General features: G+C 40.7%; 1 protein-coding gene across 1 annotated transcript in view; it reads left to right on the top strand.

Moving 5' to 3' along the window:
- Positions 1-8,879: 8,879 nt before the first annotated feature.
- Positions 8,880-23,161, top strand: part of LOC136858595 (monocarboxylate transporter 7) — a 107,250-nt gene continuing 92,968 nt past the window's right edge. Inside the window, exon 1 of the mRNA XM_067138269.2 lies at positions 8,880-9,060. The gene's annotated coding sequence lies outside the window, so the exon portion shown is untranslated. The remainder of the gene's footprint in view (positions 9,061-23,161) is intronic.

The following is a 23,161-nucleotide window of genomic DNA, read 5'->3' as shown; positions in this document are numbered from 1 at the left end:
CTACGAAAGACTGACTGGATGGCGAGCAACAGCTGTGTGCGTGTGACGTAGAGAGCGGGTGACGTCACAGCATGCCTCGCCGCGACACAGCCTAGACTGATGTGGAATGTTCCTCGAACTTCTATGGGTAATAACTTTCCCCACAATAATAATTAAACAAATTTAACAATATCATCGTGTAACCCGATCCCTTATCTACGTTCCTGCAGAGTTTCACGTAAATCTGACATGAGGCGATGAAGTTATGGAACGAGATGTGAAGGCCCGGATCAGATATAAATACAGTACTGCTTCACTCAGCAGAGCAGTGTGTGGCCTGAGTATGTGGCCAGAGTGTGTATGTGCACGCTAGGCAGTGGAGTTCATACAGTCGGTTCGCGAGGACCGTGATCTAGCGCGAAGCGGCTATCAATCTTCGAATCCGTGGACTTTAACCCAATCGCGTCGATTATGGACTTGTACGGAATTCTTTATACTGTGAGTGATAAACTTTTACTCCGACGGGACGTGATATAAATTGTGCTTCGACTGAACATTATCAAGTGACTGTTTATTCTACATGAGTGTCTAAGACTTGCGAATGTTTTCGAGTGCTCGTAATTTGAAGTTTAATGTTATGGACAGGACTTAGGACAGTTTGCTCCTTACAGAGTACTAAATACTTCAAGTTTATGAGACTGTGTTTTAATCCAGAATTTACTCCATTGCAAGCATGACTACGTCACTAATTTACCATTTCATGAACGTTAGGTCATGAACTGTAAACTGTGCATGTGTGCACTGTCAATACATGATTAATTTCCTCTTTTAATTTCATGTTATTATCAATACGTGAATGAGTTCGAATTCACGAGTGAAACATCTTTATTTTCTAATCCAATTAAATTACGTTGAACAGTGTTTCAAATTAAGAACTAAGTCGTGCGGCATTACTTTACATTATGCCAAGTGCCACAAACTTCAAGTGACTCTGTTAAAATTCGACGATAAGTTTCGAGTGGACTTTTATTTTTGTGAGTATTAAACTTACATGCTCATTCGAGTCTAGTGGCCTTCTTTTCATTTAACACGGGACAAAATTTAGTGACATTTCACCGTGTGATAAACTCTCAAAGATACATTTTTTTCGTGTTTGAACCTTGTTAAAACCATTGATAAACTTTCCTCTCATCTGTGCAGAAGCAGTCTTTGCATTAACTCGCCCCAAGGCTTAACGATGTTCATTCACGTTCATCATTCACGAGGACTACCTCAACGCCCTTCATCAGCACCGTATGGATCTTCAAGACGTCGAATGGATCTTCTAGAACTTCCATCGGGGGAGGAATGGTGGTTCACTGGTATGGGAAAAGGAGCTGCCGGAATCAAAGGACATCGCCAACCCTAGGACGAGGAACATTTTCTACTGTATCTGCTGTACAGAGGTGACATGACTTTGAATTTATTAATAAACTCAGAGGAAATATTTTAAGATTTATTTCTAAACAAACCCTCTCCCTCTGTACGCACTTCAACGAATGGTACACGCCCTGCGTCTCATGTCTACCGAAGTACCACATTTACTGTTACAGGAGAGTAATGCCAGTAGTAGTAGATCCGAACTTGCTATTTGTGTGTGTACTTCCCAATATGAGTGGGGACCCCTTTCAATGGCTTTATTTCTGCAAGACAATTCTGATCCTAGCAACATGTCCTTTTTATTTGTAGGTCTATTGATGCTGTTCCATGTAGGGGACATGTTCCTTTTTTGGGTTCACTGATATACTTCATCACGCTATTTTAGGTTGTCTTTGGAAATTATAGATGTAAGCCTTTATGGCATTTTTTTCTTGCACAACGAGTGCTATGTATTGTAAAGAAAAACTGATTATGAACACAGAAACTTATGCTTTGTAAAATTATATATTTAAAACGCAAATGAGTTCCTCATTTCGTAATTTTTTTTAAAAAAATAGTATATTTTCCTAACCCCCATACTCTCGTCGCAAGAACCCTGTAAACGACCGTTTGCCGACTGAAGCTAGGCTGGTGCATTTATCTAGTAACAGGTAAGCAGGTAAGTTCGATTATGCACTGTTGTTTATGCCCTGTAGGGTATAGTACCTCTGTCGTATTTCCTCGTCCTGGAAATTTTCTTCCCTTATTCGTTTGCAGACGTATTTCATTTTCTCTATAATAGGCCTAGAGGTACTTAGTTTACTACAGATCAGATAGTTGTCTGTATCATAGTAAAATACCCGAAAAATCCGTACATTTCTAACAGATTTCCAGAAATAGAAGTCGGTTAAGATATACTTTTTATGGATCTGGTACCCCTAGTCTCTCATGTGTAGCGGTGAATAACCTCATGCTTGAAGAATGTATTCGTAACTGCTAAACCCATACTAGCACAGAAGTCCAGCAAACGCTTCCCATTCCTATTAGCTTCCATATCTTTCCCACATTTACCAATCACCCTTTCGTATCATTCAGTTCTATTTCCAACTCTCGCATTAAAATCGCCCATTAGCACTATCCTATTCTTGTTGCTGACCCTGACTACGATGTCATTCAATGCTTCATAAAACTTGTCGACATCGGTCCTCATCTGCATCCTCGCATGGTAAATGAAATGGCGTATGGCTGTTAGTACCATGAGTGTCTGAGGACATGCTCGGCTTGCCAGGTGCAGGTGAATACACTGAGACAATTCTTGTCCTAATTCCTCCAACTGCCAAATCTACCCACATCGTTAGCTCATTTACGTGCCTAACAGAAACTATGTTGCGTCCAATAATATTCCTGATAAACAGCCCTGCCCCACACTCTGCCCTTCCAACTCCCGTCAAGTACACTTTATAATCTATCTCTTCCTTGTAATCTCCTTACTCCTAGCCTATCCAGATGCTTCCTCTTTCCTGACTCAGCCAGTTCTACTTTCTCTCTTCCATAAGCCCCATTAATATTGATAGCTCCCCATAGAATTCCATTTCGTTCGCCAAGATGTTTCCAAGGAGTCCCTCGCCTGTCAAATAGGAGTGGGACTCCGTTACCCCCATAGGTACGAGGCTTGCTTAAAATGTTCTGAGCTCGGTAAATTAATGAAGCAGGATGCTACCCTTCTTACACTTAGTCCAAGTGAGGATCTCTCCTCTAACGGGTTATGGACCACCGGTGGATTGTATAGTCCTATCGGCCTGAGCACAAGGGGGGCCATGACTCAGAATATGTCCGAGATGCCCACTCCCATTCCAGAGCAACTGGAATCCCGACTCTCAGGACCACTTACTAGGCCACTCAGCCGTTGTCCATGGTTCACAACCTAGGACGTGATTACAGTAACCCACAACGTGAATAATAATAATAATAATAATAATAATAATAATAATAATAATAATAATAATAATAATAATAATAATAATAATAAACGTTTTTGGTTTCAAGTCTTATTAACTACTGTTACTTTTTAGAGATGCCGAGATGCCGGAATTTTGTGAAACAGGATTTATGTTAAGTCCCGGTAAATATACCGACACGAAACTGCTCGTATTTGAGCTCCGTCAAATACCATCGGACCGACCTAGGCTCTAACCTGCCAACTTGAGCTCGGAGGACTAGCGCTGTACCTTCTGAACCAGTTGTATCCACGACCCAGAGTCTGAAGCTCAGGACACTGCCCTTGAGGCGGTAGAGGTGGGATCCTTCGCTGAGTCCGAGGGAAATACCGACCCTGGAGGGTAAACAGATAAAGAAGAATAAGAATAAGAGTGATAACTCTGAATAACTGCTGCTAAAGAACAAAAAGACGCATTTTTTTGCGAGTTGCTTTACGTCGCACCGACACAGATAGGTCTTATGGCGACGATGGGACAGGAAAAGTCTAGGAATGGGAAGGAAGGGGCTGTAGCCTTAATTAAGGTACATCCCCAGCATTTGCCTAGTGTGAAAATGGGAAACTACGGAAAACCCTCTTCAGGGCTGCCGACAGTGGGGTTCGAACCCACTATCTCCCGAATACTGGATACTGGCCGCACTTAAGCGACTGCAGCTATCGACCTCGGTACAAAACGAGACGAGGTATGTCATTCTTCATTTGAACCAACTTGTTTGTCAGAGTGTCACTTTTTAACTCAGAGTATCTTATGATCTTAATCGGGATTTAAAGTTGTCTAAAGAACTGCCTGACGTCGTAAGTTCCCGGCTCAAAGGTTACAACCTACTCAACAAAGATACAAGTATCGTAGTCACGGCAGTAATTTCAAAGACTGTTTCTCTAAAGAGAAAGGTGTAGTTCATTGTAATTTGATTAGTAATAGAGGATCTTGGATACCAGCACCAGTCAAATGAGTGGTGATTGTTCGTTGATTCATCAAAAGTGAATTGAAGGCTGCATAATGGCAATGAATTGTCATCTCAATCTTTGACGCATGTTTAATGATATGCAAGAGACATATGAACATATAAAATTGCTGTTAGAGACAATTCAGTACACAGCATATAACTGGAATATCTATGTGAATTTGAACGGCATAGGTTTATTGCTGTGTTTGCAATTTGGTTACACCAAGTTCTGCTGTTTCTTATGTGAATGGGACAGCGGGAATAAGAAAACCCACTACTTTAAGATACAACGGACTAAACCAGCTCCATGGTTAAGTGGTGAGCATCCTGACACGTAGTCCGAGGTGTCGCTGGTTCGATTCCCAGCCGGTTCGGGGATTTTAACTTTAATTTGTTCATTTATCTGGCTATGGGGCTGGGTTTTTGTGTTGGCTTAATCGTTATAAATCATGTTTAGTAGGGCCCCATCCTCACAGACATACAGGTCGTCTATAGGCCATCTACTAGAAAAAAGACCTGTACCAGGCCTCTCCGGGGGCCATACGCCATTATTATTACTAATGGTCTAAACGTTAATCCCTTATAACAGGGAACAAAAAATTGACCAAGTAGTTCATTGACGAATCTTTAAAAAGTGTACTTACCTCCTTTGCATATACATTTTGTAAAACCAATTGATAGCGATTTCGCTGCATGTACGTATCCGAAATTTAAATTACCTAAAATTAGTGATGAAGAACTGAAGGAAGGCATTTTTTATGGCCAAAAGTAAGATTAGTGATCAAATATGGCAATTTAGAGAAATTGTTAAATCTGCTGAAAAAAAGCAACCTTCAAATCATTCAAAAATATATATCCTGGTCTACCTTGGTAAGAATGAAACAGCAAACTATCCTGAAATAGTGAGTGATCTTCTGAAGTCATGCCAAGCAATGGGATGCAACTTGTCTTTGAACTTCTCTTAATGGACTCCCACCTAGATTTCTTCCCAGAATATCTCGGGGCTGTCAGTGATTAACATGGCGAGCGTTTTAAGCAGCAGATTTATAGGATAGAAAAGAGGTACGAAAAGAGGTACCAAGGCAAATGTAGTCCCAGTATGTTGGCCAACTACTGCTAGACACTGAAAAGAGACACCCCAAACGCAAAATATGGCCAAAAATCATCACTTGCAACTTTTTAGGTGATCGTGAATGACGTGTATATTGATCATTTAGTGATTTGTTAGTTCTAATTCTACATAAGTCTTAGAAAATCCTGACGGATGGAAAACATCTGAATGCATATTTGAGCGCAGCATGAAAAACACACTTAGATTCAGTTACTTTAGTTCTTGTGAAAGAAAAAATTTGTAGAACAGTGTAAGGGAACAAATTAATAAAAGAAAGAAAGAAAAATACAGGTAGGACGGAGGAAAGAAGAGAAGGATAAATCGTAGTCTTATGGTATTGAAAAAATGTAAGTTACGTGAATATTTATGTGATTGCCTTCTAATTATTATGTCACACTACTTATAATGGAATATTTTGTAAATTTTGGTTGAATTTTTGGATGAATGCCTTGTAAATATATTGCAGAAAATGCAATGGAATATTTTATAAATTTTGTGTGAATTTATGAGTAAATGCGTTGTAGTATTTTGTAAATTTTGAGAGAATTTCTCAGTGATTGCGTTGTAAATATGTTACACTATATGTAATGGAAGATTTTGTAACTTTGTTATAAATTTTTGAGTGCATGACTTGTAAATATATTGCGCTAGATGTAATGGAATATTTTGTAAATTGTGGGTGAATTTCTGAGCGAATGCCTTGTAATTATGTTACACGAATCATGCTATTTTTAATTGTCAGGTGATTTTTCTATGTACGTCTGTTTCATTCCTCTTTCATTATCGTGAAAATTCTAGTTCTTTTGAAATTTCTTGTTGTGATATAGTTTTTATAAAAATTGGTTTTCAAGTAATTGTTTGTTCCAATTCTTGTTATGCAGTTACTTTTTAAATTTAAATTCATTTGTTACTAGGTGTTACCCACGGCTTCACACGCGAGGATTTCGTAATTTGATAAAAATGAATTGATCCTTGGCACTACACTAAGGCATTATCTGAAAATCCCTACAGTATACAAACTCACCGAAAAATTTCATTTAATTTACCCCAGAACCTTTTAGTAAACTACGTTTGTCGCATTGCCTTTTGGGACTAAGATGATTGGGCTATTGGCAGATCTAAATCTGGAACATGCGACATGAAACTCCACATGTGAGGAACAGTCCTCTTTTAAATCGAAAAAAAAAATGGTTTCTTTATTCCTAAAGGAGATTCCTAATACCAATTTTCACGTCCGTTTTTTTTATTTTATTTTTTTTGCTAGGGGCTTTACGTCGCACCGACACAGATAGGTCTTATGGCGACGATGGGATAGGAAAGGCCTAGGAGTTGGAAGGAAGCGGCCGTGGCCTTAATTAAGGTACAGCCCCAGCATTTGCCTGGTGTGAAAATGGGAAACCACGGAAAACCATCTTCAGGGCTGCCGATAGTGGGATTCGAACCTACTATCTCCCTGATGCAAGCTCACAGCCGCGCGCCTCTACGCGCACGGCCAACTCGCCCGGTTTTCACGTCTGTAACATCTTAGTTCTTGAGATATAATTATCCTCATAAAGAGAATTCAACTCCTTCTTCACTTATTTTCGATCTCCAGATTAAGTTGATTTTTCGAAAACAAAAAGTACGTCTTTCTTTATCTTTACATACCAATTTTCACGCCTGTAACATGTTAAGTTTATGAGATATACTGTAGATATACTCATTTTTAAAACTGACCTACTCCTTGGCTGAGTGGTCAGCGTTGAAGCCTTCGATTCAAAGGGTCACAGGGTTCCGGGTTCGATTCCGAGCTGGGTCGCGGATTTTTATCGCGTGTGATTAATTCTTCTGGCTCGGGGACAGGTTGTTTGTGTTTGTCCCAACACTCTCCTCTTCATATTCATTCAACACACCACATTACCAACCACAACAAGAACACGCAATAATAATTACATCCCTACACATAGGGTTGGCGTCAGTAAGGGCATCCAGCCGTAAAACAGGGTCAAATCCACATATGTTACACAGTTGGCACCCGTGACCCCATAGGTGTGGGGAAAAGCGGTAAAAGAAGAAGACACTCATTTTAAAAATTCACCCGATTTTTTATTCTTTTCACCCGCTTAAATGGATTTTCCGAAAAAAATTGTGTTAATGTGTTTTTAAAGGAGATTCAAGCACCTTCAGCTTCTGAGATATATGTATCTTCATAAAAGTAATTCTACTCCTTCCTCACTTCTTCTCACCACCTCCCCCTTATCCCTCCAGTGGATTTTCTGAAAACAAAAATGTGTGTTCTTTTATTTTTAAAGGAGGTTCCGAATACCACTTTTCATGTCTGTAACATGTGAGATTTCTGTGATATATTGTAGATAATTTCGCTGCTGTAGAATCCTGGAGCTGACGTCATGTTTACGGCAGTTCGTTTCTTTATCCGATTCCTAGAGTAGGGGTAGTGTGATGGCAATATCTCCATAACGGTTGGTTTTAGGGCCTTAAAACATGGTTTTCGGGCCCGTGGGGTTTGACGAATTTTGTTCTTTGCATTAAGGGGCTTAAATTGAACTTTGCCTTGTCCTTGTACGACAAATTCGATATTTCACCTATATTAGCCCATTGTTTTTGTACTTCTCCCTGTGCTCCCTATCAAATTGTTTTGAAAATAAAATACAGCCCATGTTCCTCAGTGATGGTGAATATTTAGTAAAATAATTTTTAGAATCGGTCCAGTAGTTCCTGAGATTAGCCATCACATACAAAGTTTACCTCTTTATATATTAGTATAGATAATACTGTAAGCAGGTATTGCCACAGGAATATCTCCCTACTGAAATGCATTTGATAATAATAATAATAATAATAATAATAATAATAATAATAATAATAATAATAATAATAATAATTCAGAAGAAAAACGGAAAAGAAAAGAAGGAAGGCGAGATGGAAGGAGATAAATAATAAAACAGGAGAATGAAATAATGAAATGAAGGAGATAACAAGAACATAGGAAGGAATGGAGTTCAGTATAATAGAGGAAAAAAGTAAAAAGAAAAGGAAATTTTCAAATCAAGGGTGGAGAGAAAGTTTGTTAAAAATAAAATAGAATGCCCAGGCTTAGAAGGAAACTACAATACAGGGCATCACTTTCTTTGAGTGTGGACTGGTTGTGGAATACAGCCCAGAAAAAAAAAAGCAGTTGCAAGTTATGAGGTCCTGAGGAGCACAAATATCTTGACAATCTTCCAGGAAAGCGCAGTCTTGTCACCACTTGAATGATTAATGGTGGTTATATATAACAAGTATTAGTATGTTTTCGAGATTCTTGTTGGTGCCATCAGAATGACGTAAAAGAGAGACATTTATGGCCCGTCACTAAGAGAAACATCTCGTGATTTAGCTATTCTTTTTACCAAACTGTGCGCTTGTTTCCAACGCAGCTTAATTCCTGTTTAAACAGGCGTGAGACTCGGGGTACTGCAGCAAGGTCAGTGACGAGACGTTTAGTAGGTCGGGAACAGGTACCTCAGCATCACTCTCCAAGTTACAGAGCACCAGCGAGCACCCTCAGGAGCACGCCTTCAGCAAGCACTCAGCCGTCAGTGTCGGACTCCTTTCCTACTTGAAACACCAGGAAGCAACGAGAATACACAGTAAGTGATTAATTCAACTATCACCTTATTTTGCCTTTAACACCTAAATGTGCAATTTGTTATTTCTTTAAAAATAATTTTTCTCATTCCAAAAAAGAAAACATCATTTAAACACAACCATGTTTTAATGCAGGCCTTGCCTGTGAAATAATTTCTTATTAAAATAATTAAAACTGTTACCTGTCACACGTTTTAAATATTTATTTTCAATTAATTTTACTTTTATAACTGAGTATGTGTTGAGGATCTGTTAAATGTTTTTCCCATTTTGATTTGTGTGTAAAACATTTTACAATGAACATTTTAGAAATTCTAGAAATGTATAGACATCAATAATAGATCTTCAACAATTATTCAATGATAACATTGAAAATGGATATTTTTAAAGAGCAATTGTATATATCTGAGACCACACACACACACACACACACACCTAGAGTTGACCCAACATAGCTGTATTAAATTCATAATATACGTAGCCCCTACTTTTCAATGAAATAATATAATATGCTTTGAAAACAATTGCGTATAGACAATTCAATGTCACCATTTCACAACCTGACTATAGAGCATAAGCTCCGAAAAACGTTGTGACTGCTAACAGTTTAAATTATTTAAAACATAACTGTCGGAGAAATTTGAAGTCAAAATATAACGAATTAAGATTATTTTTTTTTACATATATGTATAGAGACTACAATCACGCTTCAGTCCTAGGAAATTTCCAAGCTCATGAATCCTCTGAAGTACATGTTAGTGCTGACCTTACCTTCACTATTTAAAATTTACACTTAAGTCTAGACAATTGACATAGAAGGTTTTGAAAGATGTCTCTGCTCAGATAGATGTGTAATTTACATTTCTGGCATATGATGAAGGTTTACCCCTTACATAAGGGCACTTGATGTTGTGCATATTTTTCATTCTATAGTGGTCAGTGGCCTCTAAAATACTCCTTTACATCAGCTGAAGTGTATGATGACCTTCGACACTTTGTTCTCCTTTCCTGAATGATGTCCGATATTGATCTTCTTCACTTGGAATTCTGCTTCCCAGCATGTCACAGAGTTTGTGTAAGATCAGTGATATTTTCTTTTTCTGAAGGTCTTACTATTTACTTGCTTAGATTCATTAATGTTTTATACCGAATACGAGTACTTGTGACTGCTGTATCGGCCAGGTGATAAAATAATTTAAAATGCCATCTTCTAGGTTTCATTTTGTGGTAGTACGGCTCCTTGGTTGAATGATGAGCGTAATCGCCGTCGGCTCAGGGGGCTCCTGGTTCGATTCCCGGCCGAGTCGGAGATTTTAACCTTAAATGATTATTTCCCCTGGCTCGGAGACTGAGTGTTTGTACTGTCCCCAACATTCCTGTAACTTACATAGCACACATAACCTATCCTCCTCTACGAAAACAGGCAGTTCCCATACACGTCATATACCGTTAGGGTAGGGATAGCCACATGACCTTATTATTATTATTATTATTATTATTACTCAACTGTCTAAGAGAACGTATAGCAAGTAAGTTAATACTCTTTTGCATATATGGATTGACTTTTATGCAGAAGTTTATTTACCGAGCTCGATAGTTGCAGTCGCTTAAGTGCGGCCAGTATCCAGTATTCGGGAGATAGTAGGTTCGAACCCCACTGTCGGCAGCCCTGAAAATGGCTTTCCGTGGTTTCCCATTTTCACACCAGGCAAATGCTGGGGCTGTACCTTAATTAAGGCCACGGCCGCTTCCTTCCCACTCCTAGCCCTTTCCTGTCCCATCGTCGCCGTAAGACCTATCTGTGTCGGTGCGATGTAAAACAACTAGCAAAAAAAAAACCAGTTTATTTTTCTCTGAAGTCCATGTCTTTTCTTCTTTCAGCTTCGGATTTTCTGGAAAACCGTGGTATGTTCCAAGTTTTAGCTTAAGCGGGCCATGCTCCTGGGATATCTTTATGTGCGATCTCCATTTCTTTCCGATTTCTTTCCTCTTAGGCGAACCAGGCCCCTTTATTTTCTTGTCCTCCTTCTTCCTTGCGGACCTTTTATCAATCATCTGAGGCCGGAGCTAATGTGGATTTAGCCCAAAATTTACCGCCAGACGCCCTTCCTGACACCAAACCTAATTGGAGGGACGCATTCGCTGCTGCATGTTTCTATGGTGGTTGGTGGTGTGATGTGTTGTATGTAAAGGAAGAAGTGTATTAAGGGGACTTAGACGTGAACATGGGCCAAAAATTCGATTTTAAAATTTTTGTCTCAATGAAAGAACCACGAATCCTGAATCAGAATATGGTAAAGGGCATTTAAAGTAACCCATGAGATTGGAACACTCTTTTTAAAAGCCATGAATATTGGAATAAATTGAATGCTCCATAATTAGGCTACATTTCTAGATAAACTGCCTTTGTGCTTTGTTCATACTCATGATGTAATTATGATACTTACGATGTAATTGAAGCAATTAAGCCTATATTTAGTGATTTTGCAAAACCTTCTTTGCTCTCAAAATACAAAATCTGAACGAAAGTTTTAACAACATAATATGGGAACGTTTTTTAAAAAAACCGTGTTTATTGGCAGCGAAACAATGCAGTAATGAGTGATGGACGCTGTAATTTGTTTCAATGATGGTTCCAGAAATAGACTGAAAGTTATGGACTCATTGGGGATCAGAAGTGGACCTAATATGAGGAAGGCACTTCGGGCCATTGACCTTCAGCGACTCCTACAGTGGAAGAAAGCTGCCCTGCAAATGACTAAGGAAGCAAGCACTTGCAAAGAAGGAAATTTATAATAATAATAATGTTATTTGCTTTACGTCCCACTAACTACTTTTACGGTCTTCGGAGACGCCGAGGTGCCAGAATTTAGTCCCGCACGAGTTCTTTTACGTGCCAGTAAATCTACCGACACGAGGCTGTCGTATTTGAGCACCTTCAAATACCACGGGACTGAGCCAGGATCGAACCTGCCAAGTTGGGGTTAGAAGGCCAGCGCCTTAACCGTCTGAGCCACTCAGCCCGGCAGGAAATTTATGAGGAGGTTGAAGGGCGAGAGGAGTAAGGGGGGGGGGGGTGAGATTGCTCTGAACTTGTACGTGAGTTTACATTGCTGTCAATTTTCTTTCTCTATTTACCGAAAAAGCATAATTCTGGCTTTTAGGTACATTTTTCTCATAAACTACTAATGTTACAGTACTGAAATTTAGTCATGTTCGTATCACGCTCCCATCGTAAATTTGTGACAATGGGGAAAAGCCACCCAGTTAATACGGCATATTATTACGCAGTTCTTAAGTATAAAAATATACACTTCATTTTTATTGGTATTTATTCACTGGCATTTTTATGGTGTACAGGTATGGATGTATTTAACAAACGCAGTGGGTTTCATCCTGAAATCATGATTAGATTATAAAAAAAGTGTTTCTACAGCCAATTGTATAAGCCGCAATATATTACAGCCAACTGGTATAGGCATGAATTCTTCCGTATTAGTGGCCAATACATGTTACAATTATTGTAGTCATTCCCAGATCAATATATACTATAGAACCAAAGTTACATGCTCAGGAATCACTACATAAATTTCCTTATGTTCACGACTAAGTACCCTTAAGAAGATCAGAAACCCAAAAAGCTACAGGAATTAACCATACGCAGGTAAAACCCTCGGCTCAGCCGGGAATCGAACCCGGGTTCTCTGAATCGAAGTACAACTCGCTGACTATTCAGCCGGAAACCTTGGTGTTCTTGTCCTGAAAGTAGGTGAAGTTCTGGTTGATTGATTTTGTTGGTCTCATTCCCGTCACGTGTCAATAAATGACAATCGTTGCATTCGGAATTGTATCACTAATTTTTCCCCACACTGTAGGGGTATAGTTCGTGCTTACGCTGTCTTCGGCATTCCCCATTGTCTTCGACCAGGGCCAAATATTTTCCAAAAATCTTATTTCCTATAACTCCGGTTTCCCTTGTTCATTGCGAGACATTCCGGTGCGTAATATTATCCTGAAATATTCACTGAAAAATATTATTAAAAAAAAAACCTGTAGCAAGCTCAGTGAGTATGCAACTGTCTATGCTTTACTTGAGGTATCTGAAACACCAGAAAGCATTTAACTGTTTTGACATTCCAAAATGACCGGAGCCCTGTCAGAAGGCCTGCAGGTGTTGGAGTATGGCGTGATCAACGTAACGGTATCCTCAACCGTATTGCTCGGATTTCTTGACTATATTTGTTGTCTCTCGTATCACACACTCGCACATTATGCCTCAGAAGGCTGAGTGGATCCCAATAGCGCCCTTAGTCTAATTGTTCATAATTTACATGCATCGTCTACTGAAAGGTATACGGCGACAGGGAGCGATTCAATTAGGTGAAAATGTAGTAAGCAGTTTCGCCTATGCTGACGACTTGGTCTTGATGACAGATTGTGCTGAAAGCCTGCAGTCTAATATCTTGGAACTTAAAAATTAGTCTTTTCAAGACTAAAGTGCTGTCAGTAGGTAAGAACCTAGGAGCTCCTGGAGGAAACTATCTTGACCCTGGTCTGTTTTAAGACCAACTTTGCTTTATGGCAGTGAAAGCTGGCTGAACTCAGGATATCTTATTCATAAGTTAGAAGTAACAGACATTAGCGAGAATGATCGCTGGATGGAAATAATGGCAGAAGGGTATTCGGAATGAGGAGAGAAATACGTAGTTAGTAATGAACTCGACTGATGAAGCTGTATTCATAAATCGGCTTCGGTGGTGGCGTCATGCGAGGGGAATGGAGAAAGATAGGTTACTTAGGAGAATAATGGAATCGGTCATGGAGGATAAGAGAAGTAGAGGGAGACCAAGATAACGGTGATTAGACTCGGTTTCTAATTATTTAAATATAAGAGATATAGAACTAAACGAGGTCACAGATCTAGTTGCAAATGAAGAATTGTGGCGGCGTTTAATGAATTCACAGAGGTTTGCACACTGAATGCTGAGAGAAATAACAGTCTATAATAAAGATGTAATTTATTTATTTATTTATTTATTAAATTACCATGCGGAGAACGTGAGATATGCAATAGAAATGATGCATATCGTGATGTGTATGTGTAGTGTCTTATCGTTAGAAAGGTGCATTATGAAGAAAATACTTAGCTAGGGATAGGCCTTCAGCAGGAAAAGGCAGTCTTGTGAGGCGTGAGCAGACGGATCCCAGTTGAGCTATAAGAGAAAATGTTCTTGACACCTCACTTATCACATTAGTTGAAGCATTTGAAATGTTTTCGGTAAAATAATCATATTGTAAATAAATCATTCCAACGGAAAGTACAGTAATTCGGCTATTGTATTTGGATATATCCACATTCTTTTAATGTGTTCATCATCATCATCATCATCATCTGTTTACCTCCAGGTTCGGTTTTTCCCTCGGACTTAGCGAGGGATCCCATCTCTTACGCCTCAAGGGCAGTGTCCTGGAGCTTCAGACTCTTGGTCGGGGGATACAACTGGGAGTATGACCAGTACCTCGCCCAGGCGGCCTCACCTGCTATGCTGAACAGGGGCCTTGTGGAGGGATGGGAAGATTGGAAGGGATAGGCAAGGAAGAGGGAAGGAAGCGGCCGTGGCCTTAAGTTAGGTACCATCCCGGCATTCGCCTGGAGGAGAAGTGGGAAACCACAGAAAACCACTTCCAGGATGGCTGAGGTGGGAATCGAACCCACCTCTACTCAGTTGACCTCCAGACGTTGAGTGGACCCCGTTCCAGCTCTCGTACCACTTTTCAAATTTCGTGGCAGAGCCGGGAATCGAACCCGGGCCTCCGGGGGTGGCAGCTAATCTTTTAATGTGTTTCTGAAATTAATTATAATTCACGGATAGAAAATACGCCACAAATTAAATTGTTTGTCTTTTTATCAAGCTCTATTCCGGCCCGAATCCGACAAGTATTTGTTAATTCAAGCCTGAAGCAGTGCATACTTCTATCAGGTACGCTACTCCTACATGGCAAGGCTGCGGAAATGAAAGGAAACAGTTTTTCCCTTTGCGAAAATCAAATGATCATAAGTATGTCTCTTTAGTGATGGCCATCCATCAACGGCTGCTGATTTCAGATGACTCTCAGACATAAGACATATTTGTGTCAAAACATACAAAATATTATTATATTATTATTATTATTTCTTGGTAATATCCTCTTGAATTGTATGTCAGACACGTGTTCGCGGATGAATGTGCAGGTTTTAGACTAGGTTTATTTTGTATTCTTTTTTTAAGGTAACTCTAAAACATAAAACTTGAAGGCAAGGCATCTCATGGATAGCTGTGAACCTGACTGGACGACTTCTTGCAGATGTTGGAGTACAGCTTGACCAGCGAAACAACTTCCTTACGTAACGCTTGGTGTTCAGGACTGGGTTTGTTGCCCGTTATATAAGACAGCTCCATAGGTGACCTCCGGAGGCTAAGAGAATTCCACTCCAATCGAAAATCGAAACCACCGAGCGCGTGGGCACGCAGCTGTGAGCTTTCATCCGGGTGATAGTGGGTTCGAACCCCACTGTCGGCAGCCCTAGTTTCCACGGTTTCCCATTTTCACACCAGGACGTACATTAATTATGGCCATGGCCGCTTCTTTCCAGTTCCTAGCCATTTCCTATCCCATCATCGCTATAAGATGTATCGGTGTTGCTGAAGCGTAAATTAACATGAAAAAAATTGAAATCGAGTCTTCCAAGTAAAATTCCAGGTAAAAGAGAAATATTTTCTCATACATCAGCGGGCACGATACTTTATAAACCGCAGTCCTGACAGCCGAATAATTTCGTCGCTGCTTTCTCACCTAGACGGGTACGGTTTGAATTCTTTTCGATGGAATAACTTTTGAAAAGGAGTATCGTGTCATGTTGCATGGCTATGATCATGATGCCTACAGCCAGGTAAATCTATGAGCTTTGTTCTTATAAAGCACTTGTATTTAGCTAAAGTATCAAACAACTTACGCTGTATACTAATATCACCATTCACTTAATATCATTTATATAGCTTTTCAGCCTGTCCAACACGGATATAAGAGAACTCTGTAAAATTCCTATAAAAACTGTTTCAAATTTCCTTTGGAGAATATTAGTTGATAATAAGTACAGTATACAACTCAAATCAATAACGATTAATTTATTTGCATCTAACGAATCAGTTTTGAGAGATATCTATACGGTATTTGGATCCCGCAGGTGTAGGATTCAGCGCATCGAAAGAGGGAAACTGACCCAGGGCCTATGACAATACTGCGAATGGAGTAATCAGTTCTCTAGAATATGATGAATAATGGCCATCTATCAGTACTTCACATCACAGCCTGCAAGGTCACATCGACCATCTGCACTCTATCGTTCCTCTTTGATAATATGTCTTTCAGTCATGTTCATCCTTCAGTACTTCACATCACAGTCTGCAAGATCACATCGACCCCATCTGTACTCTATGTCTTTCAGTCATGTTCGTCCATCAGTACTTCACATCACAGTCTGCAAGATCACATTGACCCCATCTGTACTCTCACACTCCTCTTTGATATTATGACTTTCAATCATGTTCATCCATCAGTAATTCACATCACAGCCTGCAAGATCACATTGACCCCATCTGCACTCTATGTCTTTGAGTCATGTTCATCCATCAGTACTTCACATCACAGTCTGCAAGATCACATTGGCCCCATATTTACTCTCACACTCCTCTTTGATAATATGCCTTTCAGTCATGTTCATCCATCAGTACTTCACATCACAGCCTGCAAGATCACATCGACCCCATCTGTACTCTATGTCTTTCAGTCATGTTCATCCATCAGTACTTCACATCACAGCCCGCAAGTTCACATTGACCCCATCTGTACTCTCACACTCCTCTTTGATAATATATCCTTCAATCATGTTTATCCATCAGCACTTCACATCACAGCCTGCAAGTTCACATTGACCCCATCTGTACTCTAACACCCCTTTTTATAATATGTCACCGGGCGAGTTGGCCGTGCGGTTACGGGCGTGCAGCTGTGAGCTTGCATGTGGGAGATAGTGGGTTCGAAACCCACTGCCGGCAGCCCTGAAGATGGTTTTCCGTGGTTTCCCATTTTCACACCAGGGAAATGCTGGAGCAGTACCTTAATTGAGTCCACGGCACATTCCTATTATTTATATTTCCCATTATTAGTCAGCCTCACCAATCTCTATTGACTACGGAAGCCAATGTGAACATCTACAGGCGACAGCGAATGAGTGTATATAATCATATTTTAACAGTGTACCGGTAACTAATATTTTAAATGTCGTGTATTTTAATTATTTTAGGAAACATGTAAATAGCAATAGAATGAAAGGTTTTAATATCTTAAGAGTATTTTGTCCGAAGGCTGATGAAGGGATTAGAATAGAATCCTGAAACATGCACTGAACTAAGTAAAATGTAGATTACAATTTGTTTTCACAAATAAGTACCGAGCTCGATAGTTGCAGTCGCTTAAGTGCGGCCAGTATCCAGTATTCGGGAGATAGGAGGTTCGAACCCCACTGTCGGGAGCCCTGAAAATGGTTTTTCGTGGTTTCCCATTTTCACACCAGGCAAATGCTGGGGCTGTACCTTAATTAAGGCCACGGCCACTTCCTTCCCACTCCTAACCCTTCACTGTCCCATCGTCGCCATAAGACCTATCTGTGTCGGTGCGACGTAAAGTAACTAGCAAAAAATAGCACAAATAAGTGTTGACTAGGCGGGACCATATAACATAGATTGTTGTCCCTAGCAGTATCAGGAATTTGAAACTGTCCCTCATTTTGAGAACCTCCCATCCCATGGTTGACTCTGCCAGCTTTGCTGATTACATTGCTGTCGCTGCCTGCTTGTTTGACAGAGTTCATGTCCAATCGACAACGAACGCTTCTGACCTTAGTCTTTATAGAAAAGATGTCTTTTATTTTAATCTTAGTATTATACAAGCTGCTCATATACACATAGTGAATGCACTCGTACATTTAACATAGTGAAGTGTCATTCATACTTCCTCTCGCTTCTTGATCTTAAACGAGCTAACTTGCGGTCAAACAAGATCCCAAATATGTTGCTGAGTATAGTGATTTAGTCGATTAGTGGTTGGCCTTCTGCTTCCAGAGGAATAACATTGTTGTCTCTGGCATGCAAAGGTCTCGATATTCTTGTTCGTTATGTAACTACCATGTTCGATATGGATGTCCTGCTTCTTCTTCTTGTTAGTATTCTCATTAATCTAATTATTATTACTTCGATATAGGAGCTGTCTAGCCGGAGCCGTATCCACGTGCTCGGTTCGTTTAGAGGGAGTTAGGTTCGATGACCTGTCAGGAAGTCGAAATATTTATATACGAGTTTCCCACTGCATTGGACAAGCGAGATGTGTTGCTAGATGGCGGCGTGGGTTACGTCATATCAGCGTACTATGCTCATCTTGTTAGGTGCATATCTCTTGAACGAATGAGACGATTCTTTCACCATCATATTTGGCTTGATGTAGTCTACCTATCATACTTGTCCTCGCTTGTTAAGGCCTGGCGGCCTATTCTGAGGGACGGCGCATCAATTCCTTGCACACATACCGTCGGCCGGGAACACCAGGGGCTGCCCGACGAACACGTCTTGCGACGTCGGTGAGGGGGCCTTAGACCGACATCCAACGGGTAGCGACGTCCAACGAGAGAAGAAGTCCGGCGTCTCAAAACTCACGGGCTAAAATTAGCAGAAAATAGTATCAAAACTCACGACTAAAAACTAGTTAACATTCTAATTACTCTCAAAATTCACGACTCCGGACAACAGGTGCCTGCGATTGCCGTAGGAGAGATGAGGTGCGTCGTGACTCACGCTGCCCTTCAACCCATGTTTGTCTCTCCCAATTTAGAATGGGATATCCCATGTATTGTTAACAAAAAGTATCACCCTATCAGAAACCAAACTCTCCAATTATAACACTGATCGTTACTCAGTTACTCTGCTTGGTGCCATCGAGCAATGCACGACATGGAATGCATTACTTCACAAAAGAGTAAACTAAGTTTAACGTTTAACGATTAAAGGTTTCATAAGCAGAGAGAAAACAAGGCGGGCGAAACTGTATGGTTTTGTCATAAAAGATTGTCATCCCCGTGTGCTGGTAAAATTGCAATTGCAAGTGACAATAGCGTTTTAAGTGAAACAGCCCACCGATATGTATCTGATGTCCGTGGGTGTCTCAACCTCCCATCGTGTATACTTTGTGCGAGGCTACACAACAGGCCCGCCTCTTGATGAGAGAGGTATCAGTTACCAAAGGGCATGCAGTTCCGGTTGGCGCTAACAATAACTTTTTCGCGCAATTCCTATTATATTTTCAAACATCTTCAGTCCTTATGTGGGTAGGGTGGGCATTTATCCATTCAAAGAAGAGCTGGCGCGCATTGTGCGATTTCAGACTGGCCCAGGTAGAGAAACCTACTCTTACCAAACCTCTTCTTTTAATTCATGAATTTTGATACTCGTGAGTGTAAAGCCTCGTGAGTTCTGAGACGGCACGAGCCCACTGACCTCGACACCATTACACGGCCGAGTAGAAACCGATATCACCCCGACGCAAGATTGCTGCTTACAGAGGGACGGACCTATCTGGCCAAAGCAGGGTGAGAGCCGCGGACAAGGCTTGAATCTCCTCGGCTGATATGTTGATATATAAGTTATGCTATTTATACAATAGGAACTGAAGCACAGGCCTCAACGGTCACTTTTCAGCTTGAATATTCAAATTTCAAGCGTATGTAGTAACACAGTATTATCGCATGAAACTTGTTAGCACCCCTTGTGGAGTGTATGCCTATTGTGTTTTGAAAGTATACCTGAAACAAATCAAACAAACGACAGTCACCTAAAACAGCGAGTCAAATGGTGCCAAATGCGCACTCAGACGGCGCGTCATAAGCGCCATGTCACCCCATGCCTGCAGGAGCGGGGATTGTAGCTACGTAATCACATCAATTGCTTTGTGGTTTACAGTCACAGAACAGCACGCTACTATTATTAGAGCTGTTCGTTACTCGGTGTTTAAGTACACACACCCTTCCGCGTGAAGACTTTATCACGTCAAAATTTAGAAACGAGATTTCAATTTTTGGAGTGTCACATGGCTCGTCCTGATTTTCAATCAGTCCACACCAGAAAATGAGTACCAGTAGAATTCCTGGGACAGAGGTGGCAAGCATTTAGTGCCGAGGTTACGAATAGAGGAAGACTTGACATCTTCAGCTTCCATTCCTAGCTATTCGACACCAGTGGCGTAGATAAGGGGTATCTCTTTCCCGCCCCCTACGAGTTGCTTGCACTATTTATTATAGATAGATACTGAAATATAATACATACACACATACATACATTATCATTATAGACTGTTATGCCTTTTAGCGTTCAGTCTGCAAGCCTCTGTGAATTTACTAAACGTCGCCACAATCCTCGATTTTCAACCAGTGTTGTGGCCTCATTTAGTTCTATACCTCTTATCTTTAAATCGTTAGAAACAGAGTCTAACCATCGTCGTCTTGGTCTACCTCTACTTCTCTTACCCTCCATAGCAGAGTCCATTATTCTCCTAGGTAACCTATCCTCCTCCATTCGCCTCACATGACCCCACCACCGAAGCCGGTTTATGCGTACAGCTTCATCCATCGAGTTCATTCCTAAATTAGCCTTTATCTCCTCATTCCGAGTACCATACTGCCATTGTTCCCACCTGTTTGAACCAGCAGTCATTCTTGCTACTTTCATGTCTGTTACTTCTAACTTATGAATAAGATATCCTGAGTCCACCCAGCTTTCGCTCCCGTAAAGGAAAGTTGGTCTGAAAACAGACCAATGTAACTACAGTTTCGTCTGTGAGCTGACTTCCTTCTTACAGAATACTGTTGATCGCAACTGCGAGCTCACTGCATTAGCTTTACGACACCTTGATTCAATCTCACTTACTATATTACCATCCTAGGAGAATGCACAACCTAAATACTTGAAATTATCGATCTGTTCTAGCTTTGTATCACCAATCTGACATTCAATTCTGTTGAATTTCTTACCTACGGACATCAGTTTTGTCTTCGAGAGGCTAATTTTCATACCATACTCATTGCACCTATTTTCAAGTTCCAAGATATTAGACTGCAGGCTTTCGGGACAATCTGCCATTAAGACCAAGTCGTCAGCATAGGCCAAACTGCTTACTACATTTCCACCTAACTGAATCCCTCCCTGCCATTTTATACCTTTCAGCAGATGATCCATGTAAACTACGAACAGCAAAAGTGAAAGATTACAGCCTTGTCTAACCCCTGTAAGTACCCTGAACCAAAAACTCATTCTACCATCAATTCTCACTGCAGCCCAATTGTCAACATAAATACCTTTGATAATAAAATAATAAAAACACCCAATTGCAAAAGCAACCGTTTAAAATGTGTATCAATTTTTGGATTGTTATTACTATTCATATACCTTCCCCCTCCCCCGTAAGAGCCTCTGTGGCTCAGGCACCAGCGCTCCGGCCTCTCACCGCTGGGTTCGGTGGTTCAAATCCCCGTCACTCCTTGTGAAATGAGATTTGTACTGGACAAAGTGTAAACGAGACAGGTTTTTCTCCGGGTACTCCGATTTTCCCCTATCGTCTTTCATTCCAGCAACACTCTCCATTATTATTTCATTTCATCGGTCAGTCATCACTCATTAATCATTGCCGCGGATGAGTGCGACAGGCTTCGGCAGCCGGCACAGTTCCTGTCCTCGCCGCTAGATAGGCGCTTCACTCATTCCATTCCTGACCCGGTTGAAACTGGAAACAGACCGGGGGTTTTCATTTTCATCCTAGCCTCCTACCCCCCTCGCACGTAAATTGCATTTCAATGGGCCACTGCGTATTTAAAATGTGTTTTAAATTAGGATTATTATTATTATTTCCCCCTACGAAAAGTCGTACCTACGCCACTGCTCGAAACGACAAAATAATATTAAAGTCTCTTTCAAATACAATGATGTCGCGAAAGCAAAATATTCAGTTCGAATTCAACGTAGAGAGCGAATAGCGCACTCCATAGTAGTAATAGCCGCAGTAGCTCATACTCCTGTGAACGGAACGAGAATGAATTAGGGCATCGTAGGTCAATAGCAGAGCACTAGACATGTGTTCGATTCCCACTGGTGTCCGTGGTGTTCCAATGGCCCGGGGCCTGGGTGTTGGTGTTGTCCCCAACATTCCTGCAACTCACACACCACACATAACACTATCCTCCACCACAATAACACGCAGTCACCTACACATGGCAGATGCCGCCCACCCTCATTAGAGGGTCTGCCTTACAAGGGCTGCACTCGGCTAGAAATAGCCACACGAAATTATTATTATCCTTAGAATACAATCAACTTCCGATATAACGCCGCACTACAGAGCGTCACCCTATTTTATCGTGTGTTGTGAGCAATATATTCTCCAACATTACAATATAATAATTATCCCCATAAAAGGCCACCCCATCTTACTACCTTGAGACCACCAGGGACGTTAGTGTTCCTCCAGCATGAGCCAACAGTCCACTGTTGTACAAAATGAAGGTTAACAGTATGAACAGTTCCTCAGAGGTGCAATTTTGAGTCTGCATTTTTCAACGGAGCTGGAAGAAGAGGGTACATGTACGGGTTAGGAAGACTTTGAAACAGCAGTAGACTACCTGACAAGGGGATCATATCACCGATCGAAAAGAAGTAACCAATCCAGGGACAATGTTGCCACCATCCAAAGACATGTCACATCATTTCTGAATACTTCTCTGGATATCCCTGCGATAAAAAGGCTTCTTCCAGAACAGGGTCTGTCTTATCTTATAACGTCTCCCAATTAAGGGGAATTGAAATGTTCCACCTCGTTGGTGCTTAAGTTTTTAAGTTTATGTACCTGTGTCTTTGAAATCTCTGGACCCAGAGCTTAGAAAGTTGTAGAACTGTTTTTGGCACCTGTTGTATATTTTTTGTACCAGAATTAGGTGATGATTATGGTTTGAAGAAGGTACATAATATC

Source organism: Anabrus simplex, chromosome 1 (genome assembly GCF_040414725.1).
Source record: "Anabrus simplex isolate iqAnaSimp1 chromosome 1, ASM4041472v1, whole genome shotgun sequence".
Lineage (NCBI taxonomy): Eukaryota > Metazoa > Arthropoda > Insecta > Orthoptera > Tettigoniidae > Anabrus > Anabrus simplex.
The sequence above is the reverse complement of the archived record's forward strand: the minus strand, read 5'-3'. Positions and strand labels throughout refer to the sequence as shown.